The sequence below is a fragment of the Bolinopsis microptera genome, chromosome 1, assembly GCF_026151205.1.
Source record: "Bolinopsis microptera isolate Bmic1 chromosome 1, MBARI_Bmic_1.0, whole genome shotgun sequence".
NCBI lineage: Eukaryota > Metazoa > Ctenophora > Tentaculata > Lobata > Bolinopsidae > Bolinopsis > Bolinopsis microptera.
The window spans coordinates 13022061-13033040 of NC_087072.1; the positions used below are offsets into that span (position 1 = coordinate 13022061).

Consider the following 10980-nt stretch of genomic DNA (forward strand, 5'->3'; position numbering starts at 1 on the left):
TGGTGTTTCAATTAGTCTTTTAGAATCTAGAATAGGGTTTATTATGGAAATGACTTTGCATCTGGAAATCCAGGCACGCTCCTGGTGACCGTCATGCTGGCGCGGAGACGAATTTTGTTGACCGCTAGCACTGTGGGGAGTACTTTATCTGTCGACGCGCGTGTGTACGTACGTGATAGGCGACGTTCGGACGTTATGTCCCCGGTAATATCTGCGCGCCGGCATGGCCATCAAATCAGATTTGGAGGACTTCGCCGCTTCGACGCGCCGCGCAATCTAGCATTCTTGCTTCGCATCGACGATCGTTGCTCTGCTTCGCAGAGCAACGATCTCGACGGATTGACATCGTCAATTAGTGTATGTACTAAGAGCGCCAACTTGTGGGTGAGATTTTATGTCTCAAAACCCAACATATTATACACCATTGGAAAGGTCTCATTGAGTAGAGTCATATGGTACCAAGTTTTGGGGAAATGGCTGCTCCTAGTGGAAGTTATAACCCGTCGAAGTCCCAAAAATGATCAATTTAGAAAATGGGGTGGGACATCGTGTTCTTAAATTTTTTTACGAAATTTTTTTACAGAATATTGTTTATCACATTTTTTTACACAAGATTAGCTGTATGCCGTAATTTTATTTTCCGATATTTGAATCAAAAATAATTTTTATTTGGATTTCAAAGTACGCGCTACGCCGCGCAGTTAGAAATCGCAATAAGGAGATTTAACCATATTTTTTGTTGCGCCATTTTTATTCTCATATCAAATATGCGCTGATACTTTTCGGTCGAATTTCTTTTTGTTGCCGCTCATAGCAATTAGCATAGAGCCTCAATGCACACACCGTATATTTAGTTTGATAGTAGTTGTTTTGTTGCACATTGTAATGCAGATGTTACTAAATGATCTTGAGAGGGTATTTAATATAACTGAGTTAGTGTTACTGCGTTTTGGCTGCGATGTGCTGGAGACTACTAGAAACTTGTTCTAGTATAGAATAGCTTAGTGGATCAGGATGTTGCTAAATTAAATCCCTTGTTACACTCGTTTAGTTCTGGACAGGATTTGAACGTTTTACACTTTTATCAGATCATTTCAATCATGGTTCATACCGAAATTACAATTAACCCATTCAAGCCTTGTATAAACAATAACGGACAGTATTCTGTGTTAGAAAAAATATATGTACTTCCAATCAAATCGTGCAATTGCCTTGGTACACAGGTGCACATTCTTTGATGCCCGAAACGCATTCCAAGCTCTAGATATCTGCCTTCAATAATGGCCTATAATCACATTTGCCAAAAACAGTTGCTTTGTAATGCTGGTGTGTCCCACTTAGTTTGATTATCTTAGTTAAGCTGTAATATCGAACTCGAAGACCTGTTTCGTTATTATTTCTTGAAATGCAGGTATTTGAAGGTTTTGAAGCAATTTTTTTCAATTAATCTATTTTCCTGGTGTAGAAACAGACCTAACTTGATACTATATTGTTTATTCTAATTAAAGTATATTTGAATTTAAAATATGAACTTCAAATATCATTATTTCTAGCTGAACCAGAATTTCCTTTGGAACAAGATGCTTTCCTGACAAACATTATTGTATGCTGATATAATAATTAACAACCGATCCTATGGGCTGAAATATGTAAGTACTTTGTTCAAGCTTGATGTGACCTTTTTTATCTTAGTATACTTATGACTGCTTTAGCTCAGCCTTTATAATAAAAGATAACCTCTTACCAAGCGATTGTGGAGAGAAATGACAGTCCTATTTACCATTACCATTTTACAACTATTTAACAGTACCACCAACTGACTGTAATTTTCAAGCAAGAATTATTACTGATGAAAACCCATTAAATACCTAAAACTGCGTTGTACAAACACACTTGTTTATTGATAGTTAACATTAAGGATGGTTGATGCCTGTTAAGTTCATTACAGTGGAGTTCCCACCTACGAGTGGTGGCTGAGAGGTGGCGTGCCTTGCCGCGGACGCGATAATTCAAACGTAATGAAAGCTAATGTCAGCTGCGCCGCAAGGCTGACATTATCATACTCTGCATACACCGCGCCACCTCTCAGGCGCGCCACCTCTCAGTTTACCACTCGTAGGTGGGAACTCCACTGTTATGCTCATCTACTTACCAGTTTATTTACAGCCAATTCTTATCATTGTGACTTTAGCAAGTGGATATTTTCAATGCAACATTTAAACATCGTTTTTAGGCAAGATTGGGCAATTTGGTTTTGATCACTGGATTGATCACCAAAAGTTACTTAATTGAATAATAATTTGAAACTAAATCATTCGAAATCACTGATTAAGTGCCATTGATTGAGTGAAGAAATCACAGATTAAGTGCCAGGATCATGTATCCGTGCCAGATCTTAAAATGGTCATAACTCGGCTTAGTTGTAAACAACGAACTTGAAGTTATAGGAAAGCACTTCAATTATCAAACCAAGTCCAAATGTGTCTGGAAATTTTGGATTTCCTAACTCAAAACGTTCTCAATTTATGGTGACAATAGAGAAAAAGAGGGAGTGTACAACCCTATACAATCTCACTAGTGACAATATACCTTTAGAATTTTAAAAATAAGTGCTCTATATTCGTTTCCTCCTTCGAATAGTTGATTTGGTCATTTACTTTTGAAACACTGAGACAGTCTGAGTTCTTTAGCTTTGATCAGTATCTGATGAACGGTGCTAGAGTTTCAAAATTATACTTTGACAGCTCTGGGTTTTTCAGCAGACATATTCCCAATTTGAGCAGCTTCGAAGCGTGGCTTTTCTGCAATTTGTTCAGACACATCACAAATTTGATCGCCAAGTTTCTCTCCTGTATCCTCCTTGAGACTAAAAATGAAGACATTTCTGCAATCTGCTGCGATATTCTTCAGCTACAACATTCCAAACTACAAGTTTTCTGCCGTGAAAGTGGAGACAGAGCTGGGGGAAGGGTTTCCTCTGCATTTTTTGCTAATTTCTGAGCACTGATGATTTCACACTTCATTTCCTCTATCTTTTTATTCGTGGAGAATACGCTGATATTAGACAATACCCTAAAACGCATCAAAGAGGACTTCTCGAATGTGATATCACTATCTTCATCAAAGTTTATTGTCTTTATTACCTCAACCCAAATACCAAGTTCATTAGAAGCATCAGAAAGCTGGTCAAAATGTTTACTTGACTACATTAGAGAGTCTAAGTACACATCTTCCATAACGTACTCACAATTGTATAGCACCGGACACAAAGTAGCAGATAAGTCGTCGAATTATAGCAATAAGAGATGCACATGTAAGAAATGTAGTAAATCAAAGTTTTCACTTTTTAGTCCCCGTCGGATCACATGATTTCTCTCCGCATAGAATTGGTTCCCAATTAGTGGTTTTACAGTACCGTCGAGCTAGAATAAAGACTCCATATGAGTGTGTTACGTATTGTTAAGCTAGGAATTAGGATCTTAGCATTAAGCAATAATGAATAAGGTGTCAGAGAGCTAAGAGATGACAGGGAGTGATAGACAAGGTTCGACCGGGATCCCGGTTTAATCCCGAATTTTTTGAAAAACTGAAGTTTAAAGCAAAATTATTTACCAATTAATAAACAAAAAACTGTCAGAGTCAAGTGCCAATTTGTTGGGTAAGCTGTGCTTGTGCTTTTTATCAGTTGCGGATACCAGATTTTAGTGTAAGTGTTAAGTGCTGGTTTTCTTAGCTATGATCCCGGTCCCAAATCTGGCTGAATCCCGGTCCCGGCGTATACCTGGTTCCGGCACTCCTTTCCAGTCCCGGCCAAAAAAGCAGTCCCGGTCGATCCTTGGTGACAGAAGGGGCGGTAAATAATGTTTTGTTTCTGATGTTGGTCAAAGAGCGTACTGTATAGCATTGAACCTACACAGTTTTAGTACCCCTCACTTGAGTACTTGTGAACCATAGTCCATGACCACTAATTGGGAACCAATTCTGTGCGGAGAGAAACCATGTGATCCGACGGCCAAGGGGACCAAAAAGTGAAAACTCTGATTTACCGCACTATTTATCTTTCCCCAAACTGTACTGTAAGTCGGGGTTTTACTGTATATATTATCACGAAGATCAGCCCAGGCTATATAGTAATTGCCATCCTGATATTAAAAGTAAATACAATTTTATTTAGAAAATAAGTGCTTACTTTCTATCACCATCTTATCAGTAATACTAGGCAAAATAGTGATACGTATATATATATAGTGCAGAGTGCTACATAGAGATCAATTGTTTCATCTTAAGTTTGTTACGCAGCTTACGCTCATACCTGGTAGTGGTAGTGGTACCAGTAGTAGTGATAGATTGCCCGACCCTAATCGCGGGTTTTAATCTCGTGCTTCATGCTTGTTATAGGTGGTTATCAGCTGTTATGTTCTAAAAATTATAGCGCTCATTGTAAGACGTAGGTTCAATGTTGGTATGGTTTTAATTAAATTAGTTACCCAGAATTTTATTAAGATATTGTAACGTAATAGCTTTTTGAGTTCCGTTATTTTGTTTAAGTGTAATTGTTATTCAAAACATATAATTTCAGGTGTTAAAAGCTTGGAGCAAGACACATTACGATCGATGGCGTTCGCTGACTGATGCATTGCTATTTACTGCTGACTAGCTTATCCTTTTGTTGCCTCTAATCAGTGATGAACATTGAACACCAATAAGAATCAATCGATTTAATTCACAGGATATTACGATTGTTTACAAGGGCCCTAGCACCTGTAGTTTAAGTTATTCGATTCGATTTTTATTAAATAACGCCATTTTTCTTTTTCTGATCTATTATTAGAGCTGTCAATGTCTTCATCTTATATTTATTGCTGCGATGTTTTACTTTGTTTTATATATCAGTTGAGACTAATTAATGAATTTGACAAATTTACAAGTTTTACATTTTTGATAATATTTGATATTTCGCCATATTTATAAATGTGTTATCAGTAGTCAATAACTACACAATATGTAATGTATTTGATTTCTGTTTGTGTGTACAACCACTCCCGTGCATAGTAAAGCAGGCGGAGACTTGCACGTGCACGTGTTAATTTGGAGCTAAATTTCGATCATTTACTGTTGAGTTTAGAGTGTTCTACGAAATAATAGCATGTATCTTCGGTTGTGATTTAAATTTTATGATGCGATAAAAATTGATTTCTAGCTTCCTCCCTGTGACAACGGATTTTCTAGTATGTCTTTAGAGTAAAATAAAGGTCGAGACATATTTATATGGTACGAAATTCGGGGATTTTTGGAAAAAATGGGAAAAAATCCCCATATTTTCGTACTGAATTTCTGAAATTTCGTACTGAATTACTGAATTTCTGAAAAAAAATCCCCTAATTTTCGTTCCCCCATAATTTCGATCCCCGCTAATTATGATCCACATAAATATGTCTTGTAAGGTATGCACCACATACGATGGAATCAAACATTATACTTCGATCAATTATGCGCAATATCACGAACATCTTCTAGACCGGCAACAGAAATCAAACTAAAATGATGCTAAATTCATCTTGTATTGTACTGATTACAATTACGATTCACTCGATGTCAGAACAAATTCGGGAACTAAGACTTGTGAAATGGTAGATACCTATAATCTATATTTTAATACTCACTATTAGGGATACGGACAGCATTACAGCAATAGTCTTTATAATGCTTTAAATGTTCAATAAACTCCTCGCATGTTTGGGTGTACTTCAGCATACTAGTTGCATAACATAAATATTTAAGATATAACCTGATCTCGTTCTATTAACAAACGGTTATAGATACAGTTGGGAGCAAGCAGGCCATAAATGGGGGCACCAGGCCACCATTTCATTAATTTATGTATTGGTTAATTAAGTAATTAGTGACGTCGCTAATTACTAGCTGAATTCTCTACAATTAATTCCGATTATAGTTGTTAATAACTAGTTTCAGAATAAGTTAGATTCACATTCGACACAAAAACCGAGAATGCACTCTGGCATTGTTCGTGCGCTGCTCGGAGAGCACGTTTCCTTGATTTGTGTAGGGGATTTCACACTTGTATGAGTTCCCTTGGTATTTGGAACATTTTCAGGTGGTTTAATGGTAAGTACTTGTCCCTAACAATTAGAAAAACCGAGTTTTGACATCTTGACCCACTCAGGCCACTCCCAGGGGCCACGCCAACCCCAAAATTACTGAAATCCAGGTCAAATCAAGAATGAGAATCTTTACCCCTGTAGGAGATTTATGTTCCGGGGTATTTGGAACATGATTTGGAGGTTAGATAGGAAGTACCTGACCCCAACAACCAGAGAAACTAATTTTCGACGTCTTGACCCACTCAGGCCACTCCCAGGGACAATTCGAAACTATTTTTAGGGGATTTGAAATCCGTGTCAAATCCCCTACAAAATCCCCAACAAAATTCAGGGAAACGTCTTCTGCTACGTTACTCGGAATTGTAACGCGCAATTTAACAATTTGTAGACAAAGAAGCGCGCCGCAAACCACGCGGAATATCAATTGTCTCCTCAAGTATTTCAAACTCTGTTGACAAAATAAATTGATTGTGACTCTAATAATGGATTAAAAATTACGGCATACAGCAAATCTTGTGTAAAAAACTGTGATAAACAATATGCTGTTAAAAAAAGTTGTCAAAAAGTTTAAGAACACGATGTCCCGCCCAATTTTCTGAAGTGACAATTTTGGGACTTTGACGGGCTATAACTTTCGCTAGGAGCAGCCATTTCCCCAAAACTTGGTACCATATGACTCTACTCAATGAGACCTTTCCAATGGTGTATAATATGTTGGGTTTTGAGACATAAAATCTCACCCACAAGTTGGCGCTCTTAGTACATACACTAAATCAAAATCAGATATAATTGATAATAAGACTTTTTAGTTTTACCTTCAGCGTGAGCCTTTGGTGTTCATTAAACCCATATAAAAGCTGGAGAAAGGGTTCCGTCAAGGTTTAGGCTGATTTCATCGGCGGGGTGCCAGATATTAACGAACTGCACTGACACGACTATAATCACTACAGCTCCCCGGCAAGTTCAAAGTTTAATGAGTCCGGGTGTGTTTAAATAAATACCCCTAATCAGCGTTTCAATCACTATCCATAACATAAGCTTACTATAAATGTGTCAAGTTTTCAGTTTTAAGAGACAAGAGCGTTTGACGATTATCAAAAAACACTAAATCGTAAATACAGCGCATAGTAGTTCGTACATATTCGTATATCTAGAGTATACATACTTATTCTGCTCGTTTTCTGACCTATTCGAATGGAATGCATCCTACAAATGATGGTACCACACGATGTTAATGTGGAAATAGGGTTAAATAGTGTCCACAGACAGCACATTTGATCCAAGATAAATACCACTCCTCATGGACGCCTCTCCAGATACATAGAATTAATTCCTTCTGTTTCATCCTTACTCTCTAGTTACGAGTTGAGTGTGATAGATTTGCTGTGTAGCTATAATGGCGCAGGAGGGTCAACCTGAAAAGAACATTGCTTGACCCTCCTGCCCCACCACATGGATCAGGAGGTTCATTTCAGAAAAAACAGTGCTTGACCCTCCTGCCCCACCACATGGATCAGGAGGTTCATTTCAGAAAAAACAGTGCTTGACCCTCCTGCCCCACCACATGGATTACGGGGGTCATTTGAACCCACGTGGGTTCAAGACCATGTGCACTTATTTCTACATCGCGCGCGATACGTGTGTGCGTGATTACATGAAATCTTACCGCGCCCTACGCCAAGTAGACGAAAAGCGTGGTCGAAGAGCGAGAGTCGGTACAATAAATAAAACGAGAGTTGGTACATTTAACTGGCATTTTTTAACCGTGGTACAATCAGAATTGCATACAGCCGACACAGGATGAGGGGGGGGGGGGGCAATGACTACTGATGGAGATTTTTGAGCACCAATGGGGACGAAAATCATAGGGACTGAAGGTCAAATCGCTGGTGAAATTTTCCATTTGTCCCCATAAGTACCCAAAGTTTTGGCGAGTTTTATGTAGTTTTGATATTATCTTTTATTAAATGACTTCTAAAGGAGACTTTTGGGTACCAATGGGGGCTAAAAATCTTGGAGACTTGAGGTTAAATTGCTGGCGAAATTCTGCACTTGTCCCCAAAGTACCCAAAGTCATTGGCTCCCCCCCCCCTCCCCCGGGTGAGGTGACGGAGAAAAATAAACTGAGCTCAAGGCTACATTTCCAGATATCCCGCCAGGGCACCGTCGCTCATGCTGCAAAGTGTGTTGAGAGATGCCCACGTCATCACACGTAAACTGTGTCACGAATACCTGAAATGCAGACGTGCATCAAGAACAAACATAACTCTGATCTATATTTTTCATAAAACTTTCAGGATTTGCCAATGAGGGAAAAGACAGCACTGTCCGAGAAGCTAGAAATGCATGAATCATAGGTGACATGGATAGGGGTAAGAAGTTTTTAAAAAACATGAAAATTGTGAAAGGAAAAGAAGTAGAAATGAGAAAGGGTAGATTTAAAATGTTTGAGAATCGATTTTGTGCTGAAGAACTCCGTCCGCAGGACGGGCTTCCGGCTACTTATGATAATTCGAATAAATTTGAGATTCAAACAAGCTACGAATACGAATGCTTATAGCAGTGGCAAGCTCGTGGCAAGCTCTTGTTTGCTGCGCATTGGCTGCAATGTATAACCGCAGTATGAACTGTCAAAATATTTGAATTTGCTTACCTAGTGGCTTTGTTTGATAAAGCATACATACTTTATATACCGATAAATCAATAACTCCTTTTGATTCTTCGGTTTGAGAATTGTGCGGTCACACATCTCTGCAATGTCTGAAAAGGTGGCAGGGAAGTATTGAAACTTACTTAACACTATATTTACAGTTAAACCTTGAACTACTATAACTAGGGCAGTAGGAAACGCCAAAAAGTAGATCATCTGACTAAAACAACTTAACTTCATCCAAGAGTCTAGTTAGCAGCATTGTAGCGATAAGATACCACCATAGTTTGAGCTGTCGACACTGAAATAAAACAAACAATTTACTTTTCACTACTGCAGGGGAATGCATGTAACATATAAAGAATAAAGATATAATATATTGTATGTTTTTCATCGTGGCCTCAGGGGAGAAGGGCAGCTCGAAAAACCGAAAAAAGTCTAAAAAACCGTGTTGGAGCTGGTGAGTTAAAGCTACCGATCTCGATCGTGAGAGTCAGATGATCAGATCGCATGTAACGTGAGTTTCGCCCGCCTGAATAAGGCAACATGAAATCATATTGCTGGTGACAGGTCTCGACCAAGATGTAAAATAAAGATACCCCAAATTTGTTATTTTTAAGCCGATTCACATCGACCCAAGTCTCTGCTTTGACCCTAAATGCTCAAACTTCGTTAATAGATTGGAAAATCGTGTTATGCTTGTTACTAATAACTGTTGTTTGTGAGAGGACATCTCGATTTCCCGGATCAGAGGATCACACCAATGAGGGGTTGATTGTGCATGTGTGAACTTGACTAAATTTTCAAATTGCCCGATTTTTTTTCAGTAGGTCACATTACTCGTGACGTGCAAATGTATCTTTTGTCTTTTAATAGGTCAAGCTCAGAGCTTTAAAGCTTTAAAGACTTCTCCGTGACAAAGACGGCCGACATATATCTTTACTCCAGGAAAAGTCAGAACTCTTTCCACACCACATTCTTAAATGTACACGACAGCAGAACGACGATGTAGCCCCACGCCGCAGTAAACTTTAAATTTCTGACCCGGAACGAGCCCAGCAACTGTAGACAGCTGCGTGAGCTATGTACGGTTAGCAGATTTAAGAGCTTATGCAATAAGCAGTCACCGTTCACTCTCATTTTTGACTTTTCTTCTTTTGAACAACAAATGTCCATTGAATGATGCCAAGCTAAGCGATTATGATTAGAAAAGTACCGTGATTTACACTGATGGCTCATACAAGGACTTGTTGGACTTCGTGAATTTGGAGGACCTGCAGCTGTAATCAGTACTTCACTACCAGATGTGCGAGGCCGAGGTTCCCGTTTGACAACATTACAAGTGGACCACCCAGGCCGGGATGATCACGCGCTAGTTGACATGAGATCTGATTCTCCCGGGAAAATTGGGCGAGATGACCGGTGTCCTGTCAGAGGTCACAGATACAAGGATACAAAAATATAAATATTTTATTGTACAATTACAATAGTCGTATAAACTTGACAAATTCGCCTACCATCACGTGACCCTCGTCAACGAGCAAGTGAAAAATGTGTTCACAGCATTTATATTATACGGTAACTACACCATAGATTGACAAGCTAAGCGTACAGAAAAACGTCCAACTCCGGACTATAATAAAACTCCGGTATAATAGCGTTTTTGACGGAGCAATTTAATGGCCTGGAGTAGGAAACTTTGTTGACCGGAATAAATTGATCCGAAAGGCGAAAGATACATATGAGAGGCCATCATAAGATGGTACCAAAATATCTCTGTGAAAAGTCCTTTTTACTTTTTTAAGCGTCAAAAGTCGGTGCACTTACTTTATCCATCGAAAAAAGGCATCCCCTGGTGGCTCGTAAAGTATCGATTTTAGCTGTCTAGTAGCCATCTTCTGTGCTCTCTGGCAGTCTAAGAAGAAACATTATATACGACTCTATACAAATAATCTTATTATAAAACAGGATCATACATAGTTAATAGAACTCCATTAAGAAAACATCTTAACTACGTAATCTGTGCCTAGTACAACAGTTTCCAACACTTCCTACAGCTAGCAATATCCCTTATTTCATTTAAATCACTCAAATTTCTAAGTTCTAAGTTTCTATATTTAAGGTCATCAACAAGCATATTTGATATAAGTTTGTATTAGGTCTACCAACACGCCCTTTAAATTTACCACTACTATTTAACACAAATTT

General features: G+C 38.6%; 1 long non-coding RNA gene across 1 annotated transcript; it reads right to left on the reverse strand.

The window, feature by feature from the left end:
- Positions 1-8080: 8080 nt before the first annotated feature.
- LOC134820572 (uncharacterized) lies at positions 8081-9949 on the reverse strand. Its single transcript, XR_010160903.1, has 2 exons — positions 8776-9949; positions 8081-8354 (listed from the first exon to the last, which is right to left on the reverse strand). It is a non-coding gene; the product is annotated as an uncharacterized LOC134820572 (long non-coding RNA).
- Positions 9950-10980: the final 1031 nt, after the last annotated feature.